Source organism: Serinus canaria, chromosome 3 (genome assembly GCF_022539315.1).
Source record: "Serinus canaria isolate serCan28SL12 chromosome 3, serCan2020, whole genome shotgun sequence".
In the NCBI taxonomy this organism is placed as follows: Eukaryota; Metazoa; Chordata; class Aves; order Passeriformes; family Fringillidae; genus Serinus; species Serinus canaria.
The window spans coordinates 35,181-49,287 of record NC_066316.1 but is presented as its reverse complement, the minus strand read 5'-3'; the positions used below and the strand labels follow the sequence as shown (position 1 = coordinate 49,287).

General features: G+C 43.1%; 1 long non-coding RNA gene across 7 annotated transcripts in view; it reads left to right on the top strand.

The window, feature by feature from the left end:
• LOC108962545 (uncharacterized) overlaps positions 1-14,107 on the top strand; it is a 314,906-nt gene that overhangs the window by 267,615 nt on the left and 33,184 nt on the right. For 6 of the 7 annotated variants that reach the window (XR_007777274.1, XR_007777275.1, XR_007777276.1 and 3 more), the window contains 7 exons: positions 5,654-5,738; positions 6,757-7,047; positions 7,156-7,294; positions 7,436-7,526; positions 8,241-8,534; positions 9,124-9,185; positions 10,529-10,647. This is a non-coding gene — a long non-coding RNA (uncharacterized LOC108962545). The remainder of the gene's footprint in view (positions 1-5,653; positions 5,739-6,756; positions 7,048-7,155; positions 7,295-7,435; positions 7,527-8,240; positions 8,535-9,123; positions 9,186-10,528; positions 10,648-14,107) is intronic. The other variant, XR_007777278.1, reaches the window with a different exon arrangement.

Sequence of the window (14,107 nt, the reverse complement as noted above, 5' to 3'; positions counted from 1 at the left end):
TCTTGTTAAAAAGGTTTAGGGCTTTTTTTTTTCCATGCATCATTTGTGCAGCTGCATAACCCAAATAATTATAATACAGAATTTGGTTTTGGTTTTCTTTTTTCCTGTTAACTTCATTAGCCATGGCACAGAGGACCATAAATCCCCATTTGCACTCACTGTCAGCAACATGACTATGTTGCATTACCAGAAAGTGGGCACAGAGTGGAGATAAAATTATATTGGTTACAAATAGCAGTGCAGCACATTGATTTCCTGAGCTGCAAACAGTTGCAAGACCCATTCTGGTTTGATGTGTTTTGTGGTGGTATTATTCCCGCTGGAGAAGGTTATGTCTTGGTGGGATGAATTCCAGCCTTTCTCCAGAACCAGCTGTCTACAGCAATGCAGCTCACAGATGTTTTGTTCTGCCGAGAAATATTAGGGAGAACGGAAATCAGTTCCAGACCATGTCCTTGTTTTCCAGGTGATAATGTCTCTCCTGGTCTTCTGATAGATTTTTTTTTTTTTTTTTTTTTTTTTTGGCTACCTGATGTTTTTCCTTACATTTCCCAAAAGAAGAGCAGATTATTAGAAGCCCCATCTGCCTGCCAATTGTCCGCTCACAGTTCCCACTCAGTTCTGGCTATTGCAAGATGCAATGAGGCAACTGAGTCACAGTGCAGAAATAAATGCTAATGCAGACCAGGGCTCTCCAGTAGGATGTTCCCATTAAAGACCAGCTCACAGGGCTGCAGAGCTCCAGCCAACTGAGTCTAGACTAACCTGGGAGGCTTGGAGAGCCTCAGCTTTCTGATCTTGCATTTCTGAATGAGAACATTTGGTTTAAAATAAGACTTTGAAGTACGGTGAAAGATTTTATGTTGCTAAGTCCATGAAGAATCATCAGGGAACCTCAGGGAAGATTCAACCAACCAGTGAAAGGAGGGAAGGCTGTTTTCCCTAGAGATTTCTTGTAGGTCTTGGCTTTTGCTGAACTAAACACAACATGGAAATAGTCTTTGTCAAGCTACTGTCCTATCTCCAGCCAAAATCAGGAAAGGATATTTTGTGAGAAAAATATATAAACATATATTAACTAAACTTTTGTAAAGATTCAGGAATTTGGGTTTTGGATTTCAACCAGTTTGTGCTTCCTCCAGACCAATCTTATCCTCTACATCTCAACACAGTTATTGTGTTCTGTATAAGGATAGCATCTGAAATGTCAGCAAGAGGTGTATGGGTCCGTGTAGATATCATTGTTGCAAGCCTTAATTAGGTCTGGATGACAAATCACAGAATTATACCTGCTGGTCAAGAATGTTGCTGTCTTGTTACTCTTTCTTGTTTTCAGGCTTTTGGGGTAGATACACCCTGCTCACATTTGATGGCATTATTCTACCACCATGAGGGCTGGAAATGTATTTATTTATTTATTTATTGCAGCCATAGCTAAGGTTTTAAAGTAATCTTCTATCTCTCTTCAGTCATAATAAAACCATGAGATAAAATGCCTCAGGTATATTAGCAGCTAGCCTGGGGCTCAATACTTTAGTTTCTGCATAATACAAAACCTCCACTTTTTCTTGAAATCCTCATTTTTCCCCACTCTTAGCTCAGAACTTAGACTGAAATACATAACCTCCCTTGAACTGGGTAACCTGCTCTTCCCATCTGGAAAGCAGAGATTGTGAGCCAAAACATTTATACAGAATTAGAGAGGATGTTCCTCACTCTCTAAGCCTTGTTTCATTGTTGCAGCTCTGTGAGAAAGGGGAGGAGAGGGCTTGCCTTTTGAAGGACATGGCCAATTTTCTTTTGATCTGTTTTTAAGACAAAACTCAGTCTAAAGGCTATCCTCAGGCAACACAGACAAGGCTGGTGAAATGCTGCCTCAAAGGGTGGAGAAGATAGAATTAGAGCATTGATTCATCTCTCTGTGCAGGAGTGTTTTGCTAAAATTCACTTCATGCCATCTTTAAATTAAATATAAATACAAAGAAAGGATTATTTAGCAAGGTAATTGAGGCTTTTTCTTGTGGGTAATTTGTGCTTTCTGTTTAGCTCTTTTTGAACTTTGAACAGAGCATCCTTGAGATGTTCTTGATTATAGAGCCTAGAAAGACTCTCCTAATCAAAAAAGGCCTTCCTAAAACACCTGGCACAGCCCTTGCACTGAACCTTTGGATACGTGATGGGAATGATATGCCTATCTTTAGGATAACCAGCTTGGTGGATAGAGTCTGACTGATGGAGGTTCCAAAGCCTCCCTGCTAATCTGTTCTAATTTGGTCATATATAGGGCATTAATATGTATATCTGTAGGTAAATCTAGCATTGAGTTATCTTTGTCCCTTAATAAAGCTGTTCATATTACAGTGCTGTTAAGCCACCAAGGCTTACCGCTTCCCTGAGAAGATCATGGTACCTGAAAGATTCCATTAATGCAAGTCCTGAAAGACAATCCAAACATAAAAACATTAGGAAGGATTTCCATCCTTTCTAACACAGCCCTTCTTGCAGCCCCATGGTGGAAGGGAGAGCACTGTCCCCATCCACAGACAGCTGTGAAATATTTTTGTCTTGTCCTCTGAAGTTGACTGAACGTGGACTGAAACAGCAGCTTGGTATATTTCAGTTTCAGAAAATTCTGTGATTTCTCACCTGCAAAATCTTCCCTGTCACTGCTGAGATGCTGTTTGGCACTGTGGGCAGCTCTAATGACTCCTCATGGGTGGCATTAATGGGGCCCTGAGAGCTGCAGAGAGCTGCTTTAACACACTGGCCCTTTGTAGGGCAAAAGCCAGAGGCTCAGCTGGTGCCTGCGGAATTAGGAACAATTAGAAATGCTTTAATTGAAGTCAATAGAGCCCCCTAAACTCGCCACATTTGAGGAGCCGGTACAGGCTGGGCAGCACCCGCAGTTAACAGGACTCAGGGGCAGAGTAGGAAAAAAGCAAATTTTTGAACAATATCCTTTTTTGTGCTGCAAGCAGGTCCAACACTGTCCCATTTTTACAACCCAGAAGAGAGGTAGAGTTTAGGAGCACACAAAAGCCCCAGAAAAGGAGTTGGGTTTGAGGTCACATTTTCATAGCCACATTATTGAACTATACCTCTGAAAGACAAAAGAGAAGGTGATGTCCCAGCATGTAGCTGTTGCTTAACGATTGTGCTGTCGGTCTGGGGAGGGCGGAGTGGCATAACAGTTGCTTAACAGTTTCACATTTTCCCATGGTATAATACTGGTGATACAGTTGGCTATAATTAAAGGGTTATATAAATAAGCCATTGGGAAACAAATTATTTGTTTCCTTGGTGGAGCTAGTTATGTAATTTGGGGCTTGCACACTGGTCTACTTTCTCTTTGAAGCACTAAGCCCCCCCCCAGACCTGGTCCTCCTCTCCCAATTGTTTTAAAATAATTTCAAAACACGTCAAGGAATGCAGATGTGAAATGTGCTTCAGCTTGAATTTCCTTGAAGCAGCAATGTCCTTAATGAGAAAAAGCCGGAGAGCAGAGTGAGACCAGGCTTGTAAAACAGTTTTAGGCATGTTTATTGCAAAAGGCCCTTGAATGGACAGAGCAGGGGTGCACAGAGGTGTTGGTGCCACTGCGCCACGCTCAACAGCAGCCCCCACCCACTGCCCTGCCACTTTAGCAGGGAGTGGGAGAATCCATCACCTGGATCTCATTTGGGGCAGCTTTGTTGCCTTTGGGGATGCTCAACCTTTTTGTATTTACTAAAGATCTGGCCCGCCTCTAGGGAAGGCAGAAGGAAAGATGGGCTGGTTCCTACCCTGAGCAGACAAATTCCCCTTCTCCTAGGAAATAATAAAGGGTCGTTAGAAGTTCCATTTTAGAAACCGGAGTATAACCCTACGTTTTCCTCTTATGCCTGTGTTTCTTTTATGAGCTTCTAAGTGGCATCATTAAGCTACTCTCCATTCTCTTGCCATATTTAATCATGTTATTTTTTTGTATTCTTTTCCCTAGAAATGTAGGCCTCAAGCAATAGAAAATTTTAAACAAATTCCAAAACTTAAATTTTGCATACAAAGCTGTAGTACAGGAAAAAAAAAATCCATGAAGGCTATATGTGCTAATACTAGTTTCCTGTAATTAGACATCACTTTGGCTTCACAAGAAAAAAGGCAAGTAGAAAAAGGGAAAAAAGAGGGAAAAGTAGCATTTAAAATCTTGACATTAAGGCCATTGCTACACTTCAGACAGCTCTTCCAGGCTCCAGCTGGGAGATTCAAACAAGCTTCACCCTCCAAAGTGAGGTGTAAATCTGTGAGATTTCTGGTGCTGAATGAAAAGACATAAAGCATTAAATTAGTTATGAAACATACCTCTGACATGAATGTCCAGCTATAAAAATCTCAGCCCTAATCTCTTAGACTTGCCATTGTGGAAGACCCTAATTGACAGAGGAGGGAAGGCACAGTGCTGGTTTGCTTTGGTTTAGATTTTAAGATTTCTAGTCTCAGGATAATTCCAAGTCCTAGCTGGCTACAATAATTTCCTTTTAAACTTTTGCTTAATATAGTGCAGTAACTTCACAGCATGTGCCTCAAGAATGAACATCAACCAAAACTGCTGATGTTGTTTATCTTACACTACAGGGAAGCCACTGATCAAAGCAATGTATATTTTTAATCAGAACTCTTCCCAAAGTGGCAGCTTCCACTGCCAGCACACTGCCGGTGTGTCTCTGCTAACTCTGCAGAAAGAACAACAATAAAAGAGAACAATTAGTAACAGTCTGGAGGCAAATTTGAAGCCATCCAGCAGAGCTTCACATCACCAAAGTGGATGTCAAGTGGAAGACTCAGATAAAGCTGGGCTGGAGGCCAGGCTGTGTTTGTCTCTGGTGGATTCTGAAGGGAGTGAGACCCATTGTTTGCTCAGAGAGTATCTGTCATTTAAGCATTTTGGAGGTTAATGGCTTTGGTTTTCAAATTCTAATCACAGACTGCAAAGAAGAGGCAGAAGTTATTGCGAATTAATGAACAGGACCGTGGTGGGTTGGGCTCTTCTCTGGGGGTTTGGTTGTTGTGGTGGGAGCTCCTGACTGCCTGCAGCCAGCACTGGATTCTGTGTGCGCAGGATAAGAGGCACAAAGGCTCAGCCCCTGCTTCTCCCCTGACTTTACAGAAGAACCAGGCACACACCTTCGGCAAGCACACAGCTTGCCAGTGCCCAGAAATTGCCTTGACAAACTTCTTAGTAATGAAGTTTCTGGCTCATTCAGCCCAGTCTTCTCCTCAAGCTGAGCCTACGGAGCCCTCTTGTTTCCTTGATGAGGTTTCCAAAGCCATCATGCAGAATATGCAGAAAATAGTCAGCATTAAGGTTGACATGAATGGAATAACAAGTTTTTAGGCATTTATGGGGTTGAGATTGGGACTTGTTAGATTAGAAATAGTGGTTTCCTGTAAAAATCTCTCACAAATTTGGACAAATTGTTTAAACTTGCTGTCCTTATTGCTTAAAATTACCTTAACATCTGCATTAATCCATTTATCTTAAAGAAATTTAGCTGTAATCATACTTAACTTCAATCATACACTCGTGTCCCAATTATGCTAATAGCGCTCAGGTATGTACTTGAGTGTCTCGCTGACTGATGTTCTTCTGAATTGCAACTCTGTCTGCCACTTCCAGGGATGTAGTACTTCCCCTGAAGGAGGAGAGCAAGATGATGTGGCCAACTAGGAACTACAGAACTGATCATGTTTGTTAAATCTTGGTAAGAACTTTCAAGAAACTGGCCTTGTCTTGATGGCCAAGGACGCCACTTTTCTTCTTTTTTTTTTTTTTTAAGATTATGTACAGAAAAATATTTTTAAATAAGTCCCAAATCTTCTTTCTTAAAAAAAAAAAAATATATTGGGAAACAGATTCTGGATCTTCAGTTGAAGAAATGAAGTTCTCTTTAACTTATTGCTTCAAGAAAAAGTCTTGAAATATTAATCTTTGGCTCTTTATTTGCATTCTTGAGAATTAAAATAACTTTGAAATTTTTATTGAAAAATCTTGAAAATAAAACTGCCCTTTGTCTTATGGGTCAGGTTTCAGCAGAGCCTCAATCTGGTGGCTGGCTTTTGAACCTCTGAAGATGCTGCTGTGCTTGGACTCAGCGTGACTCTCCTCTTAGAAGAAGAGTAGCATTCTAAGTCATGTATAGGATGTGTTTTTCTACTTACTGTGGAGAATCTGCTCATAAAAGAAGGGCCAAAAAAGATTTGAGTGAGATTCTATGAGTTTACATAGCTGATTAAAACTTGAGGCCCTGTTCCTCAGTGGAAATAGTATCCACTATCCATCACAACAGCCCCTCTAAGCTGAGGGCTAAATCACCCCTTTGGCAGCCATTTTGTTCAAGCTCAGCCTTCCACTGAGGTGAGAAAATAAACTCAAGATCCTTTAAGGAAATTTTTGAGGATTGTATGCAAACTCAATATCTTTATTATGTCTTGCTGCAGCTGGCTGGGTCTCTGGTTTTATATGTCTGTTGAAACAGCACAATGAGTTAAGCTGCTCACGGCTCCTGGGTATCACAGATGAGGAGCCTGCTGGGGCACTGAGCAGCACTTTGGCAATTCCCAACAAAATCTGAACTTTTGATCTTATGGCCTTTGAAATTAGATGGTTTTGAAGTTTGCAGCAAGTCCTGCACACCTTTTAGCTACGGGCAGAGGTGGCAGTGACACAGGTGAGCCATTGCCTTCCTGGGAGGTAATTCTCACATGCATCTTGTTGTGCAGGCAGCAAGAGAAGATGCATCCTCAGGAAATCACAAACCTCTCAGGACGTGTTATTTTCCATCAGCAGTAAGCAGCACTGATGTGTGCAGTTCTGGGAGGACAGAGCTGAAACAAGACAAGAAGAAAAGCTGCAGAAGTAAAATTGCCTCTAAAGCTCCTTTAAAATGCACAGGACAGGAGGGAACAAGTGGACATTGATTATGATGAAACCTTTTGCTTCCTGTACTGTTTGGCATTCCTTAATATGTCCTGATGGCTTTGATTTCCTCTCCTCCATTGCAGAATCAAAGAGTAAGTAGGCTGAATGTTATCCAGTTTGGACATTTGAATACCATCCTTTTTAACCTTCTTTCTCCCATCCTTCCTGCCTCCCTTTCTTGCATAATATTTTGCTTTCAGATGCTGCACCAACACAATGCTGTCCACATCTGGATGCCACAGGGAAAATGATCTGAGTGCCCAGTGAACCTTATTGCCACAGAGAACCTGGCAGAACTCATCACACCTTGTAGCTGACACCTTCCTGTGGCAGGCTCAGGTACAGGACAAGGACCCAGATCTTCAAACATGTCTGGTGGTTCTGAATGCTGTGCAATGTTTTGAAATCAATTTCCCAGCTGTGGTGAGTCCCACAAATCTGAAATTACCTTTCCTCTTTATTTCCTTGAATACACTACAGGTCTTCTCTGTTTCCTTGAACCTTTCAAGAGCTCTAGCTTGACCACACTTGTGTTGTACTATGGAGTGCCTAGAAAATATAGATGCCCTAAGTAAGTAGGAAAATTTTCTTACTTTTTATCCGGTGTGTTTTCCAGTGATAGGGTTTGGTATATTTTCCATTTTGCATTTATTTCCAGGAGAATCCCACACTAACTAAAACATCAATCAATTTAAAACACAGCTAATGAGCTTTCTTTGTCCTCTGTCTCATGCTGGAAAATCCCACCTGATCCCTAATTAACAAATTGATTTATTAAAAGTATAACTAATGGCCTCCCTTTGTTCTTTTCTTCCGGGGCGGAATCACACCTGATCCCAAATTATCATATTGATTTATTTAAAATTAAAATATATGCATTGCATAGTTTCTTTATCATGCCTGCCTCAGACATATGTTCCAATTAAATGCTGATTTTACCCCTCACAGATCAAATACTTTTGGAGAAAAGCAGTTGTTTAAAACGCTACATTGTCCCTCCCGGTGTTCAAATATTTGAGTGTTCTTAGTGCTGAGGTCAATATGAAGTCACTCGGTAGCATCTTGGATGATCAGCCTAGCAGATCCATTCCAAGAAACCATCCTCCCACTGGTGTGAGTGGATCTTTACAGAGTCTGTGCATCCAGTGTTTTTGCTAGATCATGGATTTTGCTCCAAAGCACTGCCAGTCTCCTGTGGCGCTCCTGCCTCACACAGAATGAGCAGCCAGGCCGGGGAGAGCAGAGCAGGACTTGCATGCCAGGCTGTGTCGCCTCTCGTTTGCAGCTTGTGACAAGTTTAGCTCAGCGTGGGAGTGTGTGCATGAAGAGCAGGAGCTCAGACACACCACTCATCCCCCAGCTCTGTACTTGGGCTTGCAGCGATGCGAACACACCTGCAGGCAGCACGAGGCCATTGATTCCTGGTCCGTAAGCACCGAGGCCTGCTCGGCCTCCTGCCCCACGGAAACCAGCAGTGGGGCGCTCGCTGCAGACAGAGCCCTCCGAGAGAGGAACTGAGAAATAACGGCCTGGCTTGGATGGAGCAAGAGAGAATGGCACGGTGTCTGGCAAGAAAGAGGTGAGCTTACAGGTTATGTGAATTTCTTGCATCAGAAGGAGCAGCCGGGAAGTGTCCCAGTCTGGTGCCAGCCAGCTAGGCTCCTTGGAGCACAGGCCAAGGCAGCAGGGCCCATCCCATGCTGGTAAACCACCCCCACACGCATCCCCTTTTCCCTCTGAGCTGTTCCTGAAGCCTCACTATTCCTCCGGTCAATAAAAAAGACAATCAGACTGAATTCCAAGGGATAGACAGTACCCAGAGGCTGCTTGCTGCTTGTCCCTCCTGCCAGAGGCCCTGCTCCCAGGACGGGCACAGTAACTTTACAGGGGTGACCTGGTAACCCAGCAAGCTCCTGAGCTCTCTCTGAGCACTGCAGAACCTGCCCCACCACAGCTGTGCAAAGCTTGAAAAGGGACCTGAATGGGACCCAGCACATCTGCTAAGAGAAATCTGAAGCGCTGTTTGCAGCAAAGGACCTGAGGTGTCAGCCTGCCCTACAGGAACGCTCTTGGACTTTGGGATGTTGTTCCATGCTAATGTGCTCAGGTGTTCCCAAGGAGGGGTGGTGCTCTCTTTAGGGCAATACTAGTCTGCTTTTGTGTTCCAGGCCCTCACTCAGGTTCCCAGAGCAAGGCTACAACATGTCTGGCTCCATGACTTAATTGAGTGGTAAGCCCTTTATTTCTCTTGGCCCAAAATCTTCTCTGGCTACCATCCTAATACTGAGAGGTCTTCGTTAATGCTATACATTTTCTACACATCTCCCTTCCAGCCTCCTAGAGCCTCACAGGTTTATTTCTTTAACATGTAGTCCTGTATGCAGTTGTGTCTCTGAACAAGAGTAGAGCTAGACACATCAGGCTGATGTGTCTAGCTGCACTCTTATAAATAAATTATTGAAAGGGAAAAAAGGAGCTAAATAGCTTATTTTAAATCTGCCATGTTTCTTAGCACAGTTTGGAGCAGAAAAGGCACTTAATTCTAATTCCAAGCATGAGAAGAGCGGCATCCAGCTGCTTATCCTTTAAAATGTACTTTTCCCGCTCCCTCCCTACAAACAATGTGCACACATCATAGATCAGATAGGAGAGAAATGGGAAGTTCTTCTCATACAGGAATTTAGACACCTGAATTCCCATCACATTTGTCTTACAACACAGGGCTTTGCCTCTCCTGTAAGGCTCCTGGCCAGCCCTCCTGGCAGGCAGCTTTTTTATTTTCATGTAGTTATCCCAGTGAGCCAACTGGGAGACCTGGGAGCCCGGATCCATGGCTTCCTTGCCTCGGGGCTTCAAACCCACAGCTTGTACCATGCTGTGGGCTGGGCTGGGATGGGTTTTTTCCCCAGCTCCACATGAGTAGTGCCATTGTGTTGAAAGAAATGATTAGAGCTGAAAGGGGAAGGTAATCATGGGTGATGAGGGATGCTGTCTGGGAAAGGAGGTGCAGGAGACACCTTGTTTTTGGTTTCTTCCTTCAGACTATTTCCATATTTTGTTTAAAGATGATTGCATTTGAAAAACGTAATTATTTTCTGCAGAAGGGATCTTTCCTCTCTAGGCAGTTAGAGTCATTCCTAGTCAACCCCTCTTCCTTCCCCTAGAGCCCAAAAACCTCAGGAAGAAGATCACAGGTGCCACCAACAAAGACTACTTGTGTGTGTCCAAGAACCTTCTTGGGTGTTCGAATTCCCACTCCAAGCCCTGGGTGTGGGATACTTGTCTGTCATTGTGCCTAACAAGGGTTAGGTTACTGTTGATTAAAAAAAATTCCCAAAGTATGAAAGCGACCTTTTCTATGAAAATTTCTATTTCAGCGGTCATCGCCTCTTGCCTTCCAAGGCTGTATTTATCTCACAGAAGTGAATTACAAAGAAAATGCTAAAGGAAATGCATGACTGCCAAGCCAGTTACTCCACATATTATCTTATTAATCTTAATTGACATTTCCTTGTTTGTCTTTTCTGGTTTTCTGTGCTGCAGATTTGCACAGCCCTTTTTTCTCTGTTCCAGGTGATGAGTCCAGAGAAAGGCACTGTCTGTTATCCAGCAAACCACATCCTAGTGGAAGATTGCTTGGAGGGTGTTTGATACTGTAATATCTGAGAGAAATGATCCAAACGAAACCATAAGTAAGCAGTACCACCAGTAGCTTTAAAGTAATGAAACCTTGAATTTCATCTCACCTTTTTTTCTGGCAGCTCAGCTCCAAGAGTGGGATGCCTTTATCAGATATTGTTTTTTTTAAGAACAACCTCTGTTTTCAGCCATGGTCAACCTTTGATGCGCAGCCGGAAATTGTATCCCTCCCCTCTTGGCAGTCCATCTGTGTGATAATGCAAATCTCATGGACAAAACCTCTACCCAGATTTTCACAATTTTCACACATTTTTTCTCCTTGGGTCAACCTCCCTAGAAATCAAAGAAAACCCATTTTTCAGCCAGTTTTTTTAGCTCCAACTGTCCTACCACAGTGATAGAGGAAATTTACAATTGCATTCCCATCCCTCAAAGCTTACTCACTGTGAGGCTTCAGTTCCAGAAACTGAAATTTCCCAAAAGCCTGAAGACATTTGGAAGGAGGAGCTCACCTATGCTGAACAAATCCTTTATGTTACCACATCAGCTGTGATGAAAGCAAGTAGGTAAAGCAGTGCTTAGTAAATTACTGTTGTACAGATTACCTGTTTTGGTCCCACCACGTTTGAGCAGGCAGCATGTTTTCATGTCTCTGGAAGACCGAAAAAGAAAGGCTGCTAATACTGTCTTTGAGCTCATGAAAATTTTTGGAGCATGAGTATGCTCTTCTGTGCAGTCATTTAACACTGTTCCAAACTCCTGCACCTGAGTGCCATGGGTGAAAATAAATTTCACACACCTACTTTGTGCATCTTCCAAGCCCACAAAAATGCCAGCTTCTGTTAATAACCTGACAATACTTGGGAACAGGTGCTTCAAAGCTGAGAAAGCTACCTTTGCGAAACCACAAGATTTACTTGGTAACAGTAAATCTTTGCGTGGATGGAACCTTTGTGATCTCTGTTCAAGGCTTGTCTTCCAAGTCACCCTTCTCTTTCACCTGCATTTCTTCTACTGCACAGGTGCCTGTGTGAGCTCTGTCACTGTGGTATTGGAGTGCTTAACCCTATTTTTAGGGTACCTCCTCATTTTCCAAGTGAGGAAACAGACAACAGTAGTCTGAAGATTTTGCCCACGGTCAGGAGGTGTGCAGTGCAGACTAGAACTGGGCTCCTAATTTCCAGCAAAACAGCTTTTTGTAATATTAAGGAAATGGAAAAGAGGAATTTCTGCTGTTACCAGATAATTAAGAGATATTAGGCATTTTGAAAGCAGTTAAATATGCAAGCAGAAATGTTTCTTTTCCTTTCCTTTGGGACTGCAGACACACAAAATGCCTGTATTCCATTGCTTCTTTGGAATCATGGCCATTTCTTAGGTGTGACTAGTTATCTTCCCGCAGGATTGATGTCAGTAAAGTAGTTTAAGATCTTCAGATACAATTTGTTTTTAATCAAAGCATAATGAATAAGTTTGTCTAGTGCAAAGCATGTCAGGTTTCATCAAACTAACAGGAAAAACTGGCTTATTGTTATTAATGCACCAAATAGGGGCACAGCCCAGTTTGTTCCCAAAGCTACAAAGTTTTGGGTTGTCATCTTGTATTTCTGTGGAAAGAAGAAAAATAAGGGCAGAGCAATAATTCCCAAGCCAACACCTTCCTGGTGGTGTCATACCATCTTCTCTAAAGAACCAATAAATCTTTTTGGCCCTCTTTCAGATGGCTCAGCTTTGTCCAGAGGGAGTTCCGGACCTATTTGTTGATGGTTCTTGACACTGAGCCCTCCACCTCAGGAAGCAAAGAAACTTTCCTCCCCAGCAAACACTATAACTGGACCCAAGAAAGCTATGCAGTCTTCCACAGAAGGGTAGAGATCCCTTTTAACGAAGTTTCTTAGGGTCTCCCTCATTATTCTGCAGCAAGTAAATCACCAGAGAATCACGGGGATGTTGCTGGTGGCAGATGTGCTCTGACACTGCTCAACAGCAAGAAAAAACTGTGGCATGGTCTGCCAAAGGAGTGCTCTAGATTGTCAACGGGTAGGAAGGGAACCCGTGCTCTATCAACAGAGAAAGGCATTTCTTCATCATCCCATAGTAGAAACCAGTCCCATTATGTTCTCTTCTCATGTTTTGAGCAGAGCGTTGACAAAGGAGCAGATTTGCCCCAGAGCAGTTAAAACCAAAAAACCCAAGAGGTCCTCTCCACAGGCATTTTCCTGGCATTCTCTGACACAAAGATTGACTGATAATATCACCATAACAGCTGTTATCTCAAATGTCTGCCTCCAGGCAAATTAAAAGTAAAGAAAAGCCAAAACACTTGAAGAGATGAATATAGGAGGCATTTGCCAGTAATTTGCTGGCCCTGGATTGCCTGCTGTCAGGGGTAAAATGAAGCGTGTTTGCTTTATAAGAAAATTACAGAGATGTCATCCCTGCAGCACAGAGCAATGGAGAGCAACACCACTGCCAGGACTGACGGCAAAAGGATTGTTTTCCCAGCCTGAATCCAAAACAGCCTTTCTCAAGGGCATGCCTAAGCCTTGTTGCCAGGGAACAGCAGGAGCAGGGCTGTCCCCAGATGAGGCCAAGGAAAAGGGACCCCCATGCAGGCAGTGCACAAGCACAGCTGCTGCAAACTATGGCAAGTGCGTGAAGGAGCTCTAGGGTTCACCCTGGAGACCCGGCCAGGACCAGCTGGAGATGGGCTACAGGGCCTAATTTTGGATAGGCTCCAGCCATCATCTCTGGACTCTTAAGCCATGATTACTTTTCTGATGCTCTGGGTAAAGAATGATTCTTCTGAAAGAGACCAACAAGGTTCTGACGTGACGTGTCAGCTTGGGGTGGTGGGTTTTTCACTCTCATTAGATGAACAGAGGTCTGCAGCTCTTTAATGCAGACACAGATGCTTGAAATGCCCAGTCTGTGAAATGTTTCTTTCTTTCAAGAAAGATCTCTGGGCCGAGCTGAAGTCAAAGCCTCTGAGTCCTCTTGTCAGAGCTTTTATTGAGGGAATTGAAATGCCACTGGGAATATTTGAGCTATTAGAGATGGGGTAAGAGAGTAAGGGTTGTTGTTTTTAGTGTCTGAAGAACATACTGACCTCCACAAGAGAAGACACACGAGTTTATAGGGGGGTCCAATCTGGACCATACCATATCTCAGTAAAACTCTGCCTTGTGAAAAAAACTCCCTTCTGGATTTTTATGCCTCTAAATTGTGTTCATGTGTAACAAGCCTGGCTTTTGCATACTTTTGACAATGCTGGAAGTAGAATTACCACAGAAATCCTCAGTATTTTAGTGGGAAGGGGGCACTAGTAACCATAAAGCTCATATTGAAAATCCATCTGCCTTCTGATTTGAGGCTAGGACAGGCCAAGAAAGCCCCATGGGCCCTAGGAAGAGAAGTATCAGGGGAAGGGGAAGAGGAGGTCATCTTAGTTTTGTTGGAGAGGGAAAATGAAAGCTTTACAGATGTTTGGGGAATAGAACTTCACCATTTCAC